Raw genomic sequence first — 20,694 nt, forward strand, 5'->3', positions numbered from 1 at the left:
GGATGCGGGCAAGATTTCAAGCACCAATAGAGCTTTGTGTTGTGATGGCTCATGCTTGGCTTTTATAGGTGCACTTGCACAGGAATTGTTCTTCAGGAGCCCCAGCCCGGGGAGAAACTGGCAGAAGTGGACGTGAGCAGCCTGGACATCCTTCTAAAAAGACATGAACAGTCCTCAGCTTTCTCTCTCCTGCATAACTACACTTCACGACTTTTAGGGGCACGGCTAAAGCCCAAGATAAATGCAGGGTAGAGGCTGAGTACAGATGGCTGCATCCCTTTAGGTGGGTTTGGTTTCTTATAAAAGTTTTCCTCCTTGTTGTGGGTGCAGGAGGAGAATTTCCCTATCTTCTAAGCTGCTGATCTTCCAGGACAGAGAGGAGCGGGTTCTTCTGAGCAGTGGCCTGCAACCAGGAAGGTGAGTACAGATGCTGAGTTGGTCCTTCTTCCTATGTGTGTGTTTATGTGTCTCTCTCTAAGCTCTAATATGTTGGCCAGTATGCTCACACTCTCTCTTTCTCTCCTTGTAGTCAAGTACCAGAGGGGTAGCCGTGTTAGTCTGGATCTGTAAAAACAGCAAAGAGTCCTGTGGCACCTTATAGACTAACAGACGTTTTGGAGCATGAGCTTTCGTGGGTGAATACCCACTTCGTCGGATGCATCTGACGAAGTGGGTATTCACCCACGAAAGCTCATGCTCCAAAACGTCTCTCCTTGTACTGTCTTCTTGCATAGAACATGGGCAGTGGTGCATGCTCGCAGGCTCTCCAGACCAAGCCTGTGAGCATGCATCACACTGAGGCATTGGGAGGGAGAAGAGAAGCATGATGGGTACTAGATTCTCCATTGGTAGTGGCCGGGGTGACTGTGGGAGTTGACTCTGACTCTGTTCATCAAGTGGGGCTGATGTAGAGTGGATGGGAGAGGGAGGGCGGTATCTCAGACACCAATAGAACTTTGCGCAGTGATGGCTCCTACTTGGGTTACATGCTGTGTTTGCAGAGGGATCGTCCAGGAGCCCAGACAGCGGAGAAACTGGAAGAAGTGAACCTGAGCAGCCTGGACATCCTTGTAAGCAGAGATGAAGAGTCCTCAGCTTTCTGCCTTCTCCATGACTGGCTGTGAGTGAACAATTACGGCCTCTATTCCTCATCTGTACCACTCTAGTTTTCCTCGGAAGCCATGAACCTCCTTGTTGGCCATGGGGCCCTGTGGGATTAAGACCAGGGGAAGGGACAATAGTCTCCTCTTCACAGTGACTCTCTTGGATGCAGGTGCAAGGTGCTGCTTAACATACAAATGTAAAAATAACAATACTGGGTCAGACGAAAGGTGCATGTAGTCCAGTATCCTCCCTTCCGACAGTGGCTTTGGTCAGAGGGAATGAACAGAACAGGGAATCACCGAGTGATCCATCTCCTGTTGCCCATTCCCAGCTTCTGGCAAACAGAGGCTATGGACACCATCCCTGCCCATCCTTACTAATAGCTGTCGATGGACCTCTCCTCCATGAATTTACATAGTTCTTTTTTGAACCCCATTAAGCTTAAGCTAGCATTCTCTGGCAAGGAGTTCCACAGTTTGTGTGTGCATTGTGTGCTTTTTAATTGTATCTATAAAGGTGTAATGGGAGATGAGAGAAGAAGAACCTACACAACATTGCAGATTCCGATGATAACTTTTGTTTTTCTCTCTTGTGCTTAGTACCACAGACAAAGAAGTCAAGGGTAAGAGCCCACCCCCGTTTTGAGGTGTAAAGTTCACAAGAGCCGTGAGACAGTGAGCGTTGTTGATGCCAGGCTATACAGATGCCATCGAGCTGGGAGTGGAGCAGACATCACCATCAGTGAGATAAGTGTCTGGTTCGGTGAAGACTTTGCTAACGGCCCACCTGCTTCCAGGCTGGGACTTCTCGTTAGCTGGGGCTCAGTTTGTAGGAAAAGGTTCCTGAGTAGCTGTGGTTAGGAAGGAGGCAAGGTCCCCATTTCAGGGGTTGCTCATTTCTCTGTCCATAAATGGTGTGTCCTCTCTAGCAGTCAGGGCTGGCTCCAGGCACCAGCTTATCAAGCAGGTGCTTGGGGCGGCAACTCCTGAGCAGGGCGGCACTTTGAGGTATTCGGCGGCAATTCGGCGAAGGGTCCCTTACTAGGAGCGAAGGACCTCCCGCTGAATTGCCACAGATCGCGATCGCGGCTTTTTTTTTGCTTTTTTTTTTTTTTTTGGCTGCTTGTGGCGACCAAACCCCTGGAGCCAGCCCTGCTAGCAGTAGGTTCAATCCAAGGGGATGACTCCAGTTTCTTGCCTTCCTCCTGTGTGTTTTTTTTTTTCCTCTCTCTTCTAATGTGTTGGCCAACACTCTCTCCCTGTGTCTATCTCTCTCTGTCCTTGCCTCTCCTTGTGCTGTTTCCCTTCATAGGACATGGGCAGTGGTGCTAGCTGTGCATCCCCATAGGCTAGGTCTCGGGAGCCATGAAGAAGTAGGAGGGGATGAAAATCATGCTGGACAGTGGGTGCGAGAGTGGAGCGGTGACTCAGTGTTTACTCGGTCTGTATTCATTGAGTGGATTTCACGCACCAATAGAGCTGTATGTAGTGATGTCTCATGCTTGGTTTTTGCAGCTGCGCTTCTAGAGGAATCATGGAGGAGCAGCAGCCGAAGGAGAAGGTGGCAGACGTGGACCTGAGCAGCTTGGGCATTCTTCTAAGCAGAGATTAACAGTCCTCAGCTTTCTGCCTTGCACATAACTGGCTGTGAGTAAGCGATACTGTATTCAAAGCACTGACCTCCTCACTTAAAGTGGCCCCGGTTAACGTTGTTACATTGCTGATCAATTAGGGAACATGCTTGGGTAACATTGCGCAATGCTCCCTTATAACGTTGCTTGGCAGCTGCCTGGTTTATCAAGTTCTTGCAGGAAGAGCAGCCCATTTCAGCTCGCTGGTGGGGGCTTGGAACCAGGGTGGACCGGCAGCCCCCCATCAGCTCCCCGCCCCCCTAAGTTCCCTGTGCGGCAGCCACCCAGCAGGCTATCAATTGCCGGCAGTTCAGCTGTCCCTCCCCCCCACTGCCATGTGCTGCTCCTGCCCTCTGCCTTGGAGCTGCTACCTGGAGCCTCCTGCTTGCTGTGCAGGGGAGAGGGGAAAGGGGGGCTAATGTCAGGGTGTCCCCCTCCCCCTACTCCTGCCCCCCACTTATCCCTTCTCCATCTAGAGCAGGGTGGGGACAGGACAAGGCTCAGGGTGGAGAGAGCCTGCTGCCCGTAGCTGCTGTCTCAACTTCCTGACCTACTTAAAAAGGCAATGTCCTTAAAGTGGTGTCAGCGCACTTGAAGGGGCAATGTGCATCTCTTGCTCTCCCCGCCCCCCCCCACACACAGGGTGTGTCTCTGTCTCTCTCTGCCATGCTGTCTCCCCTCCCTCCCTCCATTCGTGCTGCCTTGTAGAGTGTGAGGTTACATTAACAACAATGCGTTAACCCTTGAGGGCTCAGCTGAGTGCTAGTTCATCACTTAGCAGTAAGGCATTCCCTGGGAAATATCCCACCCTCTGACTGCACCACCTCAACCATCATCATTACTGGTTACAGTATTAAATTGTTTGTTTAAAACTGATACTTTTAATTCCTCATCTTTACTTGCTCTAGTATTGTTCACAGGCCGTGTGCTTCCTCGTTGAGTATAGGACTCTGTGGTATTAAGGCTGGGGAGTGGCCAGAGTCTGCTGTTCAGAGTGACTGTCGGGTGCTGTTGCAAGGGCTGCTTTTTGGCTGAAATGCTAAGGGTGTCATGGGAAGAGTGTTGAGGGTGGAGCGCCGCCGTGTGGGAGAGGTGAAAAGAAGAGCTAGCGCGACGTTGCCTGCTTAGATGGTAACTTATTTTTTCCCCTTGTGCTGGCTTTAGTACCAAGGGAAAAGAAATCAGGCATCAGAGTCTACTCCCTTCATACGTTGGAAAGTGAGCAAAAGTGATCGGACCGCGAGAGCTGTTGATGCTACGGAAAAGCTGTCCAGCTGGGAGTGGAACAGCTTCTACTCTCAATGATAAGTGTCTGTTTTGGTGATTGCTCTGCTCATGGCCCCCTTGCTTCTGGTAGCGATGCTCCGTTAGCTGGGGCTGGGTTTGTAGGAAAAGGTTCCCGACTAGTGGTTATGAGGGAGACAAGGTCCCCATTTTCAGGGGCTGGTCAGTTCTCTGGCCAGGAGCAGTGTGTCCTCTGCAGCAGAAGGTTAGATCCAGGAGAATGGCTGCAGGTGGAGAGTTGCTTGCGTTCCTCCTGTGTTTCTCTCTCTCTCTCTCTCTCTGTTCTCTAGTATGTTGGCCAACACACACCCTCTCTCTATCCTTGCCTTTCCTTATGCTGTCTTCCTTCTTAGGACATGGGTAGGTGTGCATCCCCACAGGTTAGGTCTTGGAAGCCCTGGAGTAGTAGGAGGGGACAAAAACCATGTTGGGCAGTAGGCGCTAAAGTGGAGTGGTGACTGTTGGTGTTAACTCGGTCTCTGTTTGTCGAGTGGGGCCGATGTAGATGGGATGGAAGAGGGAGGCAGGGATGAGGCCAAGATTTCAAGCACCAATAGAGCTGTGTGTAGTTATGGCTCATGCTTGGCTTTTTGCAGCTGCGCTTGCAGAGGAATTGTCCAGGAGCCCCAGCCCAAGGAGAAACTGGCAGAAGTGGATCTGAGCAGCCTGGACATCCTTCTAAGGAGACATGAACAGTCCTCAGCTTTCTGCCTTCTGAACAACTACCTGTGAGTAAGTGGTCAGTGCTTTCAATTCCTTATCTATACTTGCTGTAGTTTTCTTCACAGGCCATGTGCTTCCTCGTTCGGTACCGGGCACAGTGGTATTAAGGCTGGGGAAGGGACAGGAGTCTCCTGAGCAAAGTGACCATTTTGGGTGCAGTTACAATGGGTCCTGTCTAGTTGCAGGTGTAAAGTAGTAACGGGAGATGGTTTGAGGGCGGAGCTGTGGGATACAGGAGATGTGAAATGAAGAGACTACGCGACATTGCAGACCGAGATGTTAGTTTTTTTTTCTTTTTCTCCCCTCTGCTGGGTTTAGTACCAAGGAAAAAAAAGTCACACGTCAGTCTACTGCCCTCATGCAATGGCAAGTGAGTGAGAGCCGTCCATCTGGGAGCCGAGGAGATGCTACTGTCACTGAGATAAGTGTCTGTTTTGCTGAGGGTTCTGCTCACAGCCGATCTGACTCCAGGTAGACACACCCTATTAGCTGGGGCTGGGTTTGTAAGAACAGGTTCCTGACTAGCTGTGGATATGAGGGAGACAAGGTTCCCGTTTTCAGGGGCTGCTCATTTTTCAATCCACAAGCAGTATGTCCTCCGCAAGAGAAGGTTGGATCCAGGAGGATGCCTCGAGCTGGCGAGTTCCTTCCCCTCCTCCTGTGTTTCTCTCCCTCCCTCTCTCTCTCTTTCTCTCTCTCTTTTCTGTACTGTGTTGGCCAACACACACTCTCTTTCTCTCTGTCTGTGTCCTTGCCTCTCCCTGTGCTTTCTCCCTTTATAGGACACGGGTAGGGGTGGATCCCCACAGGCTAGGTCTCGGGAGCCATGAAGAAGTAGGAGGGTCGAAAATCATGCAGGGTAGTGGGTGCGAGAGTGGAGGCAGGTACTGGAAGGTCTTGTGCACCTGTAGTGTTTTTGTCAGTGATGGCTCTTCCATAGGTGGTTTGCTGTTCTTGCGGAGGGCTGCTCCAGGACAGCGGAGCATCTGCAGGAAGCAGACCTGTACAATCTAGCTGTTTCGCTTTGCAGTGGAGCCGAGGAGCTCTCTTGTAATATTGGAGGAGCAGGTGTGTGTTTTTGTGAAATGATATTTTTCTATCCAGTATCTGCAGAGTGAGGTGCCTTGTGGAGAGCAGAGAGATGCTTCTCCTATCCATGGGATGGGTCCTGGGGAAGGTCCAGCTCTGCCTGTGGCTGGCAGTGGTCTGGGATTATCCTTTTCCTGGAGGGCTGTAGCTCCTTAGGAGTGGTGAGTATTTTAGGCCCTGGGTAAGCTGAAGAAGAATAAAGAAGGAGGGAGCAGCAGCCAGTGACTTGTGTCCGTTGTTCTTCCATGCACAAGTGGTGACCTAGCTTACAAGTGTTCTCTCTTTCTCTTTTCAGTCGTACTGAGATTGGTCAGATGAGAGATCGGTGCTGTAACACTAGATCCCAATTATTGGAATGTTCATTTACGAATTTACGGATCATGGCCCCCAAAGTTCCATTAAACCTTTCCACTAGGCCATTAGTTTGGTGATGGTACGGGGTGGCCACCAAGTGATGCACCCCATGAGTTTCCCACAGGTCTTTCATGGTCCCTGATAGGAAATTTGTTCCCGAATCTGTAAGAATTTCCGAGGGCCAACCCACCCTGGTAAAAATGTCAGTTAAGGCCTGGCACACAGTTTTAGCCCTGGTGTTGCCTAGAGCTACTGCTTCCGGCCATCTGGTAGCAAAGTCCACAAAAGTCAGTATGTACTGCTTTCCTCTGGGGGTCTTCTTTGGGAAAGGACCCATAATATCCACAGCTACTCGCTGAAATGGGACCTCCATTATGGGAAGTGGTTGGAGAGGGGCCTTGACCTGGTCTTGGGGTTTTCCTATCGTTTGGCATACCTTACAAGACCGGACGTAAGTGGCTACCGCCTTGCCCATCCCCTCCCAGTCAAAGGACCTTCCCAACCTGTCTTTGCTTCGCTTCACCCCAGAATGTCCACTAGGGTGATCATGGGCTAAGCTTAAGAGCTTTTCCCGGTACTTGGTCGGAACTAGCAACCGTTTTTGAGGATGCCAGCCCTCCTGGTGTCCACCAGAAAGAAATTCCTTGTATAACAGTCCTTGCTCCACAATGAACCGGGATCGGTTAGTAGAGCTGAGAGGCGGTGGGTTGCTGCGTGCCGCCGCCCATGCTTTCTTGAGGCTGTCATCGGCTTCCTGCTCTGCTTGGAACTGTTCCCTTGAGGCGGGAGACACCAGTTCCTCTGGAAGCGATGTAGGTGATGAGGTTGTTTCCGTTGACCGTGAACCACTCTCCGCTGGTGCACAAGGTGATATTTCAGGCTCCGGCTGAGCCTCTAGGGTAGGGTTGTCTGCTGGTTTTTCCAGTTCAGGCCCGTTGTCACCCTCTGGCGGTGGTGTTGTAAGCGCTGGTTGCTCTTCCAGTTCCGGTTCTGGGACTGGCTGTATTATGGCTGTTGTAGTTGTTGGTATGGGAGCCGGCTCCACCCTTTCTGGTAACACAGACGGGGTCTCGGTGGATGGCTCAGGAACAGGGATGGGTCCGGCAGCTCGTCTGGCTTGGCTGCGTGTAACCACTCCCTCTGTTTTTGGCTGTTCAACGTGTCGGGCCAAGTCGTTCCCCAGTAGCATGGGAATCGAATGGTTGTCATAGACAGCAAAAGTCCACTTCCCTGACCAGCCCTTGTACTGGACAGGTAAACGTACTGTAGGTAATGTTACAGGTTTCGACATGAAGGGGCGAATTGTCACTTTGGTTTTCTGGTTGATGAATGTGGGATCCACGAAGGTTCGGTGGATAGCTGACACATGTGATGTAGTGTCTCTCCATGCGATGATCTCCTTTCCGTCCACTCTCAAAGTTTCTCTATGTTCTAAGGGTATTTGAGATACATCTATGTCCGGCTTTCCTTGGTGTGAAGGTGCAAGGAGTTGCACTCGGTTTAGGTTCTTTGGGCATTTGGCTTTGATATGGCACAATTCATTGCATCGAAAACATCGCCCACTTGATGGGTCACCGGTTTGTTTTTGGTCTACTGGAGACTGGTGGGGTAGAAGAAGAGGTAGGGTGTGACTGTCCTTGGGTTGTAGGTGTGGGCTTGATTGGCCCTCGATGGTAGGGTTTAGTCTCGGTGGGTACCTTGTGGGATTCGCTCCCCTTGGCAGTAGCTTTCGTGTTGTCTACCGATGCCATCCATCTGGCTCCAATCTCCCCTGCCTTAGTGAGAGATTTTGGTTTACCATCTTGTATGTAGCGTCTAATGTTCTCCGGAACACCATCTAGGAACTGTTCCATCAATATCAGGAGGTGTAAGTCGTCTATGTCCTTAACCTTGGATCCTGTTATCCAGGACAAATAGTGTTTTTCAAGGTAAGCAGCGTGCTGTGGAAATGACATCTCTGGTTTCCATTTCTGGTCTCTGAACCGCTGACGGGCGTGATCAGGGGTGATGCCCATTCTGAATCTGGCCTTGGTTAGGAATAGTTGAAAGTCATTCATTTGGTCCCTAGGCATTTCAGCTGCCACCAGGGCTAATTGTCCGCAGAGCTGTGGCCTCAGCTCTACCATGTATTCTGTTTCAGGAAGACGGTATCCCAGACAGGCCCTTTCAAAGTTTTCTAAGAAGGCCTCAACATCCTCACCTACCCTGTAGGCGGGAAATTTTCTCCGAGAAGATTGATCAGTAGGTTGAAGAGGGAGTGGATTGGTTGGGTGATTCTGCTTAAGCCTTTCTAATTCCAGTTCTTTGTCTTTCAACTCCATTTGTCTTTTGTGCTCAGCCTCTTTGGCTTGTATTTTCTCCATTTCTCTCTTGTGCTCAGCCTGTTTGATTTTGTCTTTCATCTCCAGCTCCTGGAGTTTAATATTTAAATCTTGTTGTTTTAAGTCCAGTTCTCTTTGTTTTGCATCCAGTTTAGATGCGTCCTTGGCACTCATTGTTTCTGTGTCCTGGTGCTGGCCACACCCCTATGCAGGCAGGGTATGTGCTGTTTTGCTTGCTTCCGTTGCTTGGGTTACAGTTTCTAACCCTGCCTATCCCTGACTAAACAAAGAGAAGTCAATCCTTTGTATAGCAAATTGTGGTTTGTGTAATGTTACTGTTTTGTACTGAGAAAGAGGGAAAGATAAAAAAAAAAATTCTGTCTCCCTCTCTCTCTGAGCTGCTGTCTCAATACCTATGAGAAAAACCTGGTCTATTTCCCTCAGGGATCTGTGTTCTCCTGCTTTTTGAGCATTTCAAAAGACCCAGGAAAAAAAAATCTGGCTGGAGAGTTTCTCTCTCCCCCCCCCGCAAACCTGTTTTTCCTGCTGGATGGGAATGTACTTTGACGAGCACTTCCCCCCACCTTAGGAATCCTGAGTGATACCTGATATCACAAAGGAAGGACACACCTCTAGGGAAGAGTTTTTCTCAGTGTAACCTAGCAGAAAAAAACTCCTTCTAACCCTGAAAACTGCTTCAAAACTGCCTTTTGGTAGAAAAAAAAACCCGTGCTTCTATCAATGGGTTCGAAACACCGTTGCTCACCATGTCAGAGTTTTCCCCCCCACTTGGAACTGTTGGGCTCCAATGTGGGGACCCGCATGTCTTCCCCCACCCCAAAATCCTAGGGTAGGTCTCCCCTTTGCTGCCACCACCTCAGTCAATACGTGGGCCGGGACACCCTTGTTTTCACCCTGTCTCCCTCCAAAGACTTCCCCTGGGGAAACACAGATCAACTCACAGAGGGAGAAACCTTCCCCCTCCCCTCTCTGCCCGGAGATAAACTGTCTCACCACCGAGAGAGTGTGTCTTAGTCCCTTCCCCTATCCACAGTAGAAGGGATTTAATCAAATCTTTATAGAAAGAATTTATTAAAGGAAAAACAAGAAAACACAGAATCTCTATGAGCCCAAGCTGGACACTCATAGGGTATAACCTTGCTAAGTTCTGGAGAGAATCCTCTCTCTTTCTCAGTACAACAATACAGGTAGAATTAAGAATAATCAATAACAAACACACAGAATTGCAAGCATAGGATTATTAGGTGAGGACACAAAGTATCTTTCTAATACTCACTATCTTGACTAGAAGAAATTAGTTCAGAAAGGTGGAAGCTGGTAAAGACTTGATTAAAACGTCTGGACCCTTGTAATTCCAAAACGGCTAAGAACAATACACACACACACACACACACACACACACAGAGGGAAAAAGTTCCCTCCTAGGAATTTCAAATTCTCTTCCCTGATTGGTCCTCAGGTCAGGTGCCCACCAGGTACTATGTGTTAACCCTTTACTAACTATTCATGACACGGCCAACCTGTGGCAGAGACCAAAGAAGGAGCAGCCACCTGGAGCCCATCCCTAGGGATGGAAGCCGGACAATGATCTGCAGAGTAAGAGCAAATGGAAACTTGCTGAAGTTCAGTATTGAGGGAGGGCTGCAAATACTCTTGTCAGTGGAGAGAATTTGTGAGTATGGGGAGGGCCCCTGAGGAAAGGCCTCAGCATCTTACGGGGGCACGATAAGCTCGGGGGAATCCTTTGTGCCCTCTCAAGGAATTGTCAGGTGCTATGGAGTCTTCCCAAAGTGCGATAACTCTTTGTGGAGAGCCAGGAAGGTGACTACAGGTGCTGAGTTTGCCTCCTTCCTGTACGTGTATCTCTGCTCTCATATGTTGGCCAACATGTGCGCGCTCTCTTTCTGTCTCTCTCCTTGTCTCCTTGCATAGAACATGGGCAATGGTGGATGCTCACAGTCTAGGGCTGGAGAGCCTGCACCCCACTGGGGCATTGGGAGGGGGAAGAGAAGCATGATGGGTACTAGATCCTCCATTGGTAGTGGTGGGGGGTGACTGTAGGAGTTGACTCTGACTCTGTTCATCAAGTGGGGCTGATGTATGGTGGGTGGGAGAGGGAGGGCGGCATCTCACACACCAATAGAACTTTGGGCAGTGACGGCCCCTGTGATGGGTTGGATCACAGATTACCCCCCACCCCGGGAGCTGCCAACTGATGTGCCAAGTCTACCTCTGCCCCTGCTTTCCCTGCTAGCTCAGGACTCTAGCACCGTCTCTTGCTGAGCCAGATACTCCCATCTGCTCCAACATAGACCCAGGGTCTGAATTACTTGCCCCAAAGCAGCAGGTTTACCTGAAAACAGCTCACAGAAGTGTGCTTGTCTTTAGCACTCAGATGCCCAACTCCCAATGGTGTACAAACACAAATAAATCTGTTTTACCCTGCATAAAGCTTATAGGGAGTAAACTCATAAATTGCTCATCCTCTAGAACACTGATAGAGAGAGATGCACAGCTGTTTGCCCCCCGTCCAGGTTAACTCTGGGTTAATTAATAAGTAAAAAGTGATTTTATCAATACGGAAAGTAGGATTTAAGTGGTTCCAAATAGTAACAGACAGAACAAAGTGAGTCACCAAGCGAATTAAAAAGTGCAAATCTATGTCTAATCAAACTGAACACAGATAATCTCACCCTCAGAGATGCTTCAGTAAGTTTTTTTTCCTCAGACTGGACCCCATCCAGGCTTGGGCACAATTCTTTCCCTGGTACAGCTCTTGTTCCAGCTCAGGTGGTAGCTAGGGGATTCTTCATGACTCCATGGAGCTATAAAGGTGTAATGGGAGCTGGTAGAATAACCACCTACACAACACTGCAGATTCCGATAACTTCTGTTTTTCCCTCTTGTGTTGTGCTTAGTACCATGGAGAAAGAAGTGAAGGGTAAGAGCCCACCCCTATTGTGAGATGGAAAGCACCAAGAGCCGTGAGACCACAAGTGTTGTCGATGCCAGGCTATGGCGATGCCGTCGATCTGGGAGTGGAGCAGCCGTCACCATCAGTGAGAAGTGTCTGGTTTGGGGAGGACTCAGTAACGGCCCACCTGCCTCCAGGCTGAGACTTGTCATTAGCTGGGGCTCGGTTTGTAGGAAAAGATTCCTGACCTGCTGTGGTTACGAGGGAGGCAAGGTCCCCATTTTCAGGGGCTGGTCTTTTCTCTGTCCACAGTGTGTCCTATGCAGCAGAAAGTTGGATCGAGGAGGATGACTCCAGCTGTTGAGTTTCTTGACTCCATCCCATGTTTTTCTCTCTCTCTCCTCTAATGTGTTAGCCAACACACTCTGTCTGTCTGTCTGTCTGTCTCTCTCTCTCTCTCTCTCTCTCTCTCTCTCTCTCTGTCCTTGCCTCTCCTTGTGCTGTCTCCCTTCGTAGGACACGGGCAGGTGTGTTAGGTGTGCATCCCCACAGGCTAGGTCTCGTGAGCTATGAACAAGTAGGGGACCGAAATGATGCAGGGCAGTGGGCGCTAGAGTGGAGCGGTGACTGTGGGTGTTGACTGAGTCTCTGCTCTAGTGGGGCTGATGTGGATGGGATGGGAGAGGGAGGCAGGGATGAGAGCAAGATTTCACGCATCAATTGTATTTTGTGTAGCGATGGCTCTTGCTTGGCTTATTTGCTGCACTTACAGAGAAATCATCGGGGAGCAGCAGCAGGAGGAGAAACTAGCAGATGCAGACCTGGGCATCCTGGACATCCTTCTAAGCACAGATTAACAGTCTTCAGCTTTCTGCCTTCCACATAACTGGCTGTGAGTAAGCGGTCGGTGCTTCGAATTCCTCATCTGTTCTCGCTCCAGTTTTGTTCCTGGTCGGGTACATGGCTCTGTGGGGTTAAGAGGAGGGAAAGGCACAAGTCTCCTGTGCAGAGTGGCTGTTTTGAGTGTACGTGCAACAGGCTGCTTTCTAGTTGTGCTCCTGAAGGTGTAACGGAAGAAAGGTTATGGGTGGAGGTCCGGAGTGCGGTAAATGGGAGAGGAACTTATGTGATGTTGCCAACTGAGATGCTAACTTGTTTGTTTCTCCTCCACCCCCTTGTGCTGGGTTCAGGACCAAGAGAAAAGAAGTGGAGGGTCAGCGTCGGCTCACCTCATGTTACGGAAAGCGAGTGAGAGCGACGAGATTGCAAGCATTTTGGATGCCAGGCAAGAGCCGTCCAGCTGGGAGTGGAGCAGCCGCCACTGTCAATGAGGTAAGTATCTGTTTTGGTGATTGGTCTGCTCACTGCCCACCTGAATCCAGATACAAACGCCCCATTAGCTGGGGCTGGGTTTGTAACAAAATATTCCAGACTAGGTGTGGTTCTGAAGGAGACAAGGTCCCCATTTTCAGGGGCTGCTCATTTCTTTGTTCACAAGCGCTGTGTCGTCTGCAGAAAAAGTTGGATCCAGGAGGTTGATTCCAGGTGGCAAGTTGCTTGCCTTCCTCCTGTGTTTTTTTCTCTCTCTCTCTCTTCTCCAGTAGGTTGGCCAACACATCCCCTTTCTCTTTCTGTCCTTGCTTTTCCTTGTGCTGTCTCCCTTTGTACGACACGAGCACGTGTGCTCGGTGTGCACCCCCACAGGGTAGGTCTCGGGGGCCATGATGAAGTAGGAGGGGACGATAATTGTGCAAGGTAGCGGGAGTGGAGGGGTGACTGTCAGTGTTAACTTGGTCTCTGTTCATCAAGTGGGGTAGATGTAGATGGGCTGGAAGAGGGAGGCAGGGATGAGGGCAAGATTTCAAGCATCAATAGAGATGTGTGTAGTGATGGCTCATGCTTGGCTTTTGCAGATGCATTTCCAGAGGAATTTCCCAGGAGCCGTAGCCAGAGGAGAAGTTGGCAGATGTGGACATGAGGAAACTGAACATCCTTCTGAGCAGACACGAACAGTCCTCGGCTTTCTGCTTCCCACATAACTGGGTGTGAGTTAGCTGTCGGTGCTTTGAATTCCTCATCTGTTCTTGCTGTACTTTTCTTCACATGCTGTGTGCTTCCTCGTTGGGCATGAGGCTCTTTGGCATTAAGGTGGGGGAAGAGCCAAGAGTTTCCTGAGCAAAGTGACTATTTTGGATGCAGTTACAATGGGTCCCTTCTAGTTGCAGGTGTAAAGTAGTAATGGGAGATGGGTTGAAGGCAGAACCATGGGATACAGGAGCTGTAAAATGAAGAGACTACGCGACATTGCAGACGGAGATGCTATTTTCTTTTTTTGCTTTTCTCCCCTGTGCTGGGTTTAGTACCAAGGAAAAAGAAGTCACACGTCGGAGTCTACTGCCCTCATGCGATGGAAAGTGAGTGAGAGCAGCGAGCCTGTGAGCATTGTTCATGCCAGGCAAGAGCCGTCCATCTGGGAGTTGAGCAGAGGCCACTGTCACTGAGATAAGTGTCTGGTTTGGTGATTGCTCTGCTCACGGCTCAGCTCCTGGTAGGGACGCCCCATTAGCAAGGTCTGGGTTTGTAAGAAAAGGTTCCTAACTAGTGTTTATGAAGGAGACAAGGTCCCCATTTTCAGGGGCTGGTCATTTCTCTGGCCAGGAGGGGTGTGTCCTCTGCAGCAGAAGGTTGGATCCAGGGGGATGACTCCAGCTCGTGAGTTTCTTGACTCCCTCCCATGTTTTTTTCTCTCTCTCTCTCCTCTAATGTGTTGGCCAACACACACTCTGTCTGTCTGTCTCTCACTCTGTCTCTGTCCTTGCTGCTTCTTGTGCTGTCTCCCTTCATAGGACACGGATAGGAGTGCTAGGTGTGCATCCCCACAGGCTAGATCTCGGGCGCTATGAACAAATAGGAGATGAAAATCATGCAGGGCAGTGGGCGCTAGAGTGGAGCGGTGTCTGTGGATGTTGACTCAGTCTCTGTTCATCGAGTCGAGCGGATGTAGATGGGATGGGAGAGGGAGGCAGGGATGAGGGCAAGATTAAATGCACCAGTAGTGCTGTGTGTAGTGATGGTACTTACTTGACTTTATTAGTTTGCAGAGGAATCATCCAGGAGCCCTCGCCGGACGAGAATATGCAGAAGTGGACGTGAGCAGCCTGGACATCCTTCTAAGGAGACCTCAACAGTCCTCAGGTTTCTGCCTTCTGCCTAACTGGCTGTGAGTAAGCAGTGAGTGCTTGGAATTCCTCATCTGTACTCACTGTAATTTTCTTCATAGGCCATTGCCTTCCTTGCTTGGTATGGGGCACTTTTGGATTAAGGCTGGGGAAGAGACCAGAGTCTTAGTTGCCAACTTTCACTGGGTAGATAAGAACCCTGAATTCACAATATTCCAAAAATCAAGCTAATCCTATTTCAAATAAGGCCAAAACAAGCCAATTCCTAAGAACCCCAGCACTCAATGACTAGATCTCTCCTGGCGTGCAGTCTGGGACTGTGGTGGGTCCGCTGTGCACCCCTGACTCTCTCCCCCCTTTGCCCCTGCTTGCCGGAAGCAGCAAGCTACAACGAGCAATAAGCTACAGGCCAAAAACAAGCCCAATTTCTATGTTTTATTTTCCCCTTTGAGATTTGGTGTGTGTGACCAGAGTCTGCTGTGCAAAGTGACTATTTTGGGTGTTATTGCAAGGGGTGCTTTCTACTTGCAGTCCTACCAGTGTAATGGGAATAGGGTTGAGGGCGGAGCCCCACTGTGTGCGGGAGGGGAAAATAAGAGCCTACCCAAAGTTGCTGACTGAAAGGGTAACTGATTTGTTTTTCCCCCTTGTGCTGGGTTTAGTAGCAAGAGAAAAGAAGTCACAGGCCAGAGTCTACTGCCCTCGTGCAATGGAAAGAGAGCAAGAGCAATCAGTCTCCAAGCGTTGTTGATGCGACGCAGAAGGCGTCCATCTGGAAGCGGAACCGCCTCCACTCTCAATGAGATAAGTGTCTGTCTTCTTTGGTGATCGCTCTGCTCAAAGCCCATCTTGCTCCCGGTAGGGACGCCCCGTTAGCTGGGGCTGGGTTTGTAAGAAAAGGTTCCTGACTAGTTGTGGTTACAAGGGAGACGATGTCCCCATTTTCAGAGGCTGCTCATGTCTCTGGCCAGGACCAGTGTGTCCTCCGCAGCATATTAGATCCAGGGGGATGACTCCAGCTGGTGAGTTTCTTGACTCCCTCCCACATTTCTCTCGCTCTCTCCTCTAATGTGTTGGCCAACACACACTCTGTCTGTCTGTCTCTCACTCTCTGTCCTTGCCTCTTCTTGTGCTGTCTTCCTTCGTAGGACACGGGCAGGTGTGTTAGGTGTGCATCCCCACAGGCTAGGTCTTGTGAGATATGAACAAGTAGAGGACCGAAATGATGCAGGGCAGTGGGCGCTAGAGTGAAGCGGTGACTGTGGGTGTTGACTGAGTCTCTGCTCTAGTGGGGCTGATGTGGGAGGCAGGGATGAGGGCAAGATTTCACACACCAACTGAATTTTTTTGTAGTGAGGCTTATTTGCTGCACTTGTAGAGGAATTGTCCAGGAGCAGCAGCCGGAGGAGAAATTGGCAGACGTGTGCCTGTGAGGAGCCTGGACATTCTTCTAAGGAGACATGAACAGTCCTCAGCTTTCTGCCTCGTGCATAACTGGCTGTGGGTAAGTGGTCAGTGCTTGGAATTCCTCATCTGTACTTGCTGTGATTTTCTTCACACTTTGTTTGCTTCCTTGTTGGGTGTGGGGCTCTTTGGGATTAAGGCTGGGGAAGGGACCAGAGTCACAATTGCTAACTTTCACTGGGGAAATAAGCACCCCGACTTTGACAATAAGCCAAAAATCAAGATAAACCCATTTGAAAACAAGGCCAAAACAAGCCAATCCCTAAGAACCCCAACACTCAATGACTAGATCTCCCCTGGCGTGCAGTCTGGGACTGTGGTGGGCCCGCTGTGCACCTCAACTAGCCGTCCCCTTTGCTCCTCCTTGTCCATGCTTGCTGGAAGCAAAAAGCTACAAGAAGCAATAAGTTACAAGGCAAAAAGAAGCACAATTTCTACGTGCTTTCCCCACAGGTTTGCTGTGTCTGACCAGAGTCATCTGTGCAGAGTGACTATTTCAGGTGTCGTCGCAAGGGGTGCTTTCTACTTGTAGTCATAAAGGCGTGATGGGAGGAGGGTTCAGGGCAGAACCCCACCATGTGGGAGAGGCAAAAAGAAGCGGCTACCCAACATTGCCAATTGAGATGGTGACTGACTTGTTTTTCCGCTGGATTTAGTACCAAGGGAAAAGAAGTGACAAGTCTGTCTACTGCCCTCATGCGATGGAAAGCGAGCGAGAGTGATGGGACTGCGAGAATTATTGATGCCTTGAAAAAGCCGTCCAACTGGGAATGGAACAGTCATCACTGTCAATGAGATAAGTGTCTGTTTTGGTGATTGCTCTGCTCACGGCCCACCTGGCTCCTGAAAGGGATGCCCCGTTTGCTGAGGCTGTGTTTGTAAGAAAAGGTTCCTGACTAGCTGTGGTTTTGAGAGAGAAAGAAGATCCCCATTTTTAGGGGCTGCTCAGTTTTCTGGCCAGGAGCAGTGTGTCCTACGCAGCAGAAGGTTGCATCTGGGAGAATGAGTCCAGGTAGTGAATTGCTTGCCTTTCCCTCGTGTTTCTCTCTCTCTCTCTCTCTCCCCTTTAGTGTGTTGGCCAACACTCTTTCTCAATCTGTCCTTGCTTTTCCTTGTGCTGTCTCCCTTCTTAGGATATCGGCAGGCGAGCTAGCTGTGCACCGCCACAGGTTGTGTCTTGGGAGCCATAAAGAAGTAGGAGGGGACAAAAATTATGCGGGGCAGTCGGTGCGAGACTGGAGCGATGACTGTTGGTGTTGTGGGGCTAAGACAGATCGAAAGCTTCGCAGGGAAGAGGGCCTTAATTGGGCTGTATGTAGTGCAGGAGTTCTCAAACTGGGGTTTAGGTCCTGTCAGGGGGCCGCAAGGTTGTTATTTGGGGGGTTGTGAAATGTCATCCTCCATACTAAACATCACTTTGCTTCCAGCATTTATAATGGTGTTGAATATACAAAAAGTGTTTTTAATTTATAAGGGGAGGGTCACGCTCAGAAGCTTTCTATGTAAAAGGGATCATCAGTACAAAAGGTTGAGAACCGCTGGTGTAGTGATAGTTCTTGCTTGCCTTTATTAGTTTGCAGAGGAATTGTCCAGGAGTCTCAGCTAGAGAAGAAGCTGGCAGAAGTGGACCTGAACGGCCTGGACATCCTTCTAAGGAGACATGAACAGTCCTCAGCTTTCTGCATTCTGGATAACTGGCTATGAGTAAGAAGTCAGTATTTTCAATTCCTTATCTGTACTCACTCTTATTTCCTTCACAGGCCGTGTGCTTCCTCGTTGGGTACGAGGCTCTTTGGGATTAAGGCTGGGGAAGGGACAAGAGTCTCCTGAGCAAAGTGACTATTTTGGGTGCAGTTAAAATGGGTCCCTTCTAGTTGCAGCTGTAAAGTAGTAATGGGAGATGGGTTGAGGGCGGAGCTGTGGGATACGGGAGATGTGAAATGAAGAGACTACGTGATATTGCAGACGGAGATGGTAATTATATTTTTTTTTCTTCCTTTTACTTCTTCCTTGGTACTAAACCCAGCAGTCACACATCAGAGTCTACTGCCCTCATGCGATGGAAAGTGAGTGAGAGCAGCGAGCCTGTGAGCATTGTTCATGCCAGGCAACAGCCGTCAATGTGGGGGTCGAGCAGACGCCACTGTCAGTGAGATAAGTGTCTGTTTTGCTGAGGGTTCTGCTCACGGCCCATATCAGTTTCTTGCCTTTCTCTGTGTTTCTCTCCCTCTCTCTCTCTTACTCTCTTCTCTAGTGTGTTGGCCAACAATCTGTCTCTGTCCTTGCCTCTCCTTGTGCTGTCTCCCTTCATAGGACACGGGCAGGAGTGCTAGGTGTGCATCCCCACAGGCTAGGTCTCAAGAGCTATGAAGAAGTAGGAGGGGATGAAAATCATGCAGGGTAGTGGGCGCTAGAGTGGAGCGGTGACAGTCAGTGTTGACTCAGTCTCTGTTCATCGAGTCGGGCTGATGTAGATGAGATGGGAGAGGGAAGCAGGGATGAGGGCATTCATAGAGCTGTATGTAGTGACAGTTCTTGCTTGGCTTTATTAGTTTGCAGAGAAATCGTCCAGGAGCCCCAGCCGGATGAGAATGTCAGAAGTGGACCTGAGCAGCCTGGACATCCTGCTAAGGAAACAAGAATAGTCCTCAGGTTTCTGCCTTCTGCATAACTGGCTGTGAGTAAGGGCTCAGTGCTTTGAACTCAGTCATCTGTACTCACTGTAGTATTCTTCATTGACCGTGTGGTTTCTTGTTGGGTACAGGGCTCTGTGGGATTAAGGGTGAGGAGGGGCCAGAGTCAGCTGTGCAAACTGACTCTCTGTTGGGTGTTGTTGTAAGAGGTGCTTTGTACTTTTAGTCCTAAAGGTGTAATGGGTAGAGGGCGGAACCCCGCCGTGCGTGAGAGGGGGAAAAGAAGAGCCTAAGAGACATTTCTGAGTGAGACGGTAGCTTACTTGTTTTATCCCCTGGTTTTAGTACCAAGCAAAAAGACGTCATATGTCAAAGTCTACTGCCCTTATGAGTGAGAGTGACGAGACTGCGAGCGTTGTTGGTGCCAGGCAGGAGCCATCCATCTGGGAGCAGAACAGCTGCTACTATCACTGAGATAAGTATCTGTTTTGCTGAGGGTTCTGCTCACGGCCCACCTGACTACAGGTAGAGACACCCCGTTAGGTGGGTGGGTTTGTAAGAAAAGGTTCCTGACTAGCTGTGGTTTTGAGGGAGACACGGTCCCCATTTTCAGGGGCTGATGATTTCTCTGGCCAGGATCGGTGTGTCCTCGGCAGGAGAAGGTTAGATCCATGAGGATGACTCCAGGTGGTGAGTTGCTTGCCTTCTTCCTCTGTTTCTCTCTCTGTCTTCTCTACTCTACTCTACTGTGTTGGCCAACACGCTCTCGCTCTCGCTCTCTCTCTTCATAGGGCATGGGCAGGAGTGCTACGTGTGCATCCCCTCAGGCTAGGTCTCGGGAGCTATGAACAAGTAGGAGGGGACGAAAATCATGCATCGTAGTGGGCGCTAGAGTGGAGGGGTGACTGTGCATGTTGACTGTCACTCTTCAAGTGGGCCTGATGTAGATAGGATGGGAGAGGGAGGCAGGGATGAGGGCAAGATTACCTGCACCAATTGAATTTTGTGTAGTGATGGCTCTTGCTTCGCTCATTTCCTGCGCTTGCAGAGGAATTGTCCAGGAGCAGCAGCTCAAGGAGAAAGTGGCAGACGCGGACCTGAGGAGCCTGGACATCCTTCTAAGCAGACATGAATGGTCCTCAGATTTCTGCCTCCCGCACAACTGGCTGTGAGTAAGCGGTCAATGCTTGGAATCCCTCATCTGTACTGGCTCCGGTATTGTTCAGAGGCTATGAATTTCCTCATTGGACACAGTGCTGTGTGGGGTTCAGACGAGGCAAAGGCACAAGTCTCCTGTGCAGAGTGAGTATTTTAGTTGTAGTGCTAAAGCTGTAATGGGAGGAGGGTTGAGGGCGGAGCCCTGAGGTGTGGTAGATGGGGGGAGAAGAAGAGCCTATGCACATTGCAGACTGAGATGCTAACTGATTGGTTTTTTCCCCTAGTGCTGGGTTTAGTACCAAGTGCAGAGTCAGAGTCCACTCCGCACATGCCATGGAAAGGGAGCGAGAGCTGGGAGATTCTAAGCATTGTTGATGCCAGGGAAGAGCCATCCAGCTGGGAGTGGAGCAAGGACCACTGTCCGTGAGATAACTGTCTTGTTAGGTGAAGGCTCTGCTGTGGTTACGAGAGAGACAAGGTCCCTATTTTCAGGGGCTGCTCAGTCCTCTGGCGAGTACCGGTGTGTCCTCTGCAGCGGAAGGTTGGATCCAGGAGGATGACTCCAGATGGTGAGTTACTTGCCTTTCTCCTGTGTTTCTCTCTCTCTCTTCTCTAGTGTGTTGGCCAACGCTCTCTTTATCTCTCTGTCTCTGTCCTTTCCTTTCCTTGTGCCATCTCTCTTCTTAGGACACAAGCAGGCCTGCGAGGTGTGCATCTCCACAGGTTAGGTCTTAAAAGCCCTGGAGTAGTAGGAGGGGACGAAAACCATGCGGGGTAGTGGGTGCGAGAGTGGAGCAGTGACTGTCAGTGTTGAATCGGT

At 50.0% G+C, this 20,694-nt stretch overlaps 2 long non-coding RNA genes across 2 annotated transcripts; both read left to right on the top strand.

Moving 5' to 3' along the window:
- The first annotated feature begins 287 nt into the window (after positions 1 to 287).
- On the top strand, positions 288 to 1,750 carry LOC123352521. Its single transcript, XR_006574206.1, has 3 exons — positions 288 to 417; positions 1,002 to 1,120; positions 1,704 to 1,750. It is a non-coding gene; the product is annotated as an uncharacterized LOC123352521 (long non-coding RNA).
- A 10,264-nt stretch (positions 1,751 to 12,014) lies between these two features.
- Positions 12,015 to 13,857, top strand: LOC123352522. Its single transcript, XR_006574207.1, has 4 exons — positions 12,015 to 12,332; positions 12,631 to 12,772; positions 13,354 to 13,485; positions 13,801 to 13,857. It is a non-coding gene; the product is annotated as an uncharacterized LOC123352522 (long non-coding RNA).
- Positions 13,858 to 20,694: the final 6,837 nt, after the last annotated feature.

This window comes from Mauremys mutica, chromosome 18 (assembly GCF_020497125.1).
Source record: "Mauremys mutica isolate MM-2020 ecotype Southern chromosome 18, ASM2049712v1, whole genome shotgun sequence".
NCBI classification, from domain to species: domain Eukaryota; kingdom Metazoa; phylum Chordata; order Testudines; family Geoemydidae; genus Mauremys; species Mauremys mutica.